Raw genomic sequence first — 1,950 nt, 5'->3', positions numbered from 1 at the left:
AGGGAGGGGTCGCGGGTGATGGAGAGGGACAGTGAGTGTGTATGAATTCATGCACAATAATCTGTCTAGGTGGACAAGAGACCTTGGTAGTTAGAAGCTAGAGGTGGACTGCAAGCTTTCCAGGAGGAAGAGCAGGCAGTGTTCCAAGGAGACTGCACCACACACATCAAAGGAAAGCAGGTGAGGTATCTCCACTGCTAGAAGGGATGCCGCTAAAAGGCCACAACAGTGAGCCCTGAGTAGGGTGACCAACTATCCCAACTGACCTGGATTGAGGGAATTTCAGAGACACAGACTCTCATGTTAAAACTGGGAAGGTCTAGGTAACTTGAACAAGTTGGTCACACTATCCCTGAGTAAAAAGGTCAGTTTCAAACACCTATCAAATCTAGAGAGTGTAAAGCCATCTTAAGGCAGTGGAGTCCAGTTCTTACTCTCATGTTCTCCATACCTCTCTCATCTCACCCTGGAATGGTTCGAAACAACATGAATAAAGAGAGGCACAACTGACCTGTAGAGAGCCAGTCTCACTTGGGAGAATGGGTACAATAGGAGGAACTAGGAGATGGCAGCTTTGTGACACACGGCTGGCCATTTTAATTACTTACTTTGAGATGGTGATTTGAAGTGATACAAGACTTTGTATAATTCACAAATGATCAGAAAAATCATGGAACAGAACTTTCATCCAGACGTGGGAGACCTTCCCTACTCAATACATTTTAATGGGACACTGGGACACAAAATCGGCCATGCTACTTCAGTTTCAATGGGCTAGTTTTTTTTTTATTTGTGAGCTTAAAAAAAATCCTACAGGGGCGCCTGGGCTTCTTCCTCTCCCACTCCCCCTGCTTGTGTTCCCTCTCTCGCTGGCTGTCTCTATCTCTGTCGAATAAATAAATAAAATCTTTAAAAAAAAATCCTACAGAAGTGTATTATGTTAAACGTCCTAATCCACTCTGTTTTCCATATAATAATGAATTTTGGAATTTATCCATTATACTTCGGACAGAAAGAGCTGCTTCATTCTTTTTTAATGTTATATGGTATTCCATAATTGGGTAACCCATGTTTTACCCAACTACTTCCCTCATGGTGGCTATCTAGGTTCTTCTCAAGATACTCCAGTCCTCCTCTTCGAGGAAGACGTGGTCGCAGATACAGCAGAGCTTTGGACGCCCTGCTCCTGCTCCTGACTCACCACTGTTCGCTCTCACCAGGATCAAGTCGGTCAGAAGCCGCGCTGCCGTCATGGTTTTTAAAGACACCGGGAAGACACCCGTGGAACCGGAGGTGGTGATTCACCAAATTAGAATTACTCTCACCAGCCGCAACGTAAAATCTTTGGAAAAGGTATGTGCTGACTTGATCAGAGGCGCAAAGGAAAAGAATCTCAAAGTGAAATGGCCGGTTCAGATGCCTACCAAGACTCTGAGAATCACTACAAGAAATACTCCTTGTGGTGAAGTTTTTAAGACTTGGGATCGTTTTCAGATGAGGATCCACAAGCGACTCAAGTGATTTGCACCGTCCTTCTGAGATTATTAAGCAGGTTACTTCCATCAGTATTGAGCCAGGAGTTGAGGTTCAAGTCACCATTGCAGGTGCTTAAATCAACCTTTTTAATAAACTGGTTTACAGTTATTAAAAAAAAAAAGATATTCCATTCCTACACAACCAACTGTAATACCAATTTTACACAAGTCTGAATATAATCTAGAAGTGGACTGCTGGGTTAAAAGATCATTTAAACTTTTGCTGGTTACTAATGAATTGCCACCGAGAGAGTATACGCTCATTTACAATGCACTTAGAAATGTATGACCCAACGCATATCTCCCCAAACACTAACATGTGTCACCAAGCTGACCTGATAGGTGGAACCAGCACAAGCTAACTTAAATTTGCATGTCTCTTACAGAGCGAGAATCACTTCACATGTTGAAGAGC

At 43.1% G+C, this 1,950-nt stretch overlaps 1 pseudogene; it reads left to right on the top strand.

Annotated features, from left to right (window-relative positions):
* Positions 1-1,251: 1,251 nt before the first annotated feature.
* Positions 1,252-1,612, top strand: LOC117801392 (annotated as a pseudogene).
* The last annotated feature ends 338 nt before the right edge of the window (positions 1,613-1,950 follow it).

This window comes from Ailuropoda melanoleuca, chromosome 3, assembly GCF_002007445.2.
Source record: "Ailuropoda melanoleuca isolate Jingjing chromosome 3, ASM200744v2, whole genome shotgun sequence".
Classification (NCBI taxonomy): Eukaryota; Metazoa; Chordata; class Mammalia; order Carnivora; family Ursidae; genus Ailuropoda; species Ailuropoda melanoleuca.
Note: the sequence above shows the minus strand (reverse complement) of the source record. Positions and strands in the feature narration are given on the sequence as shown.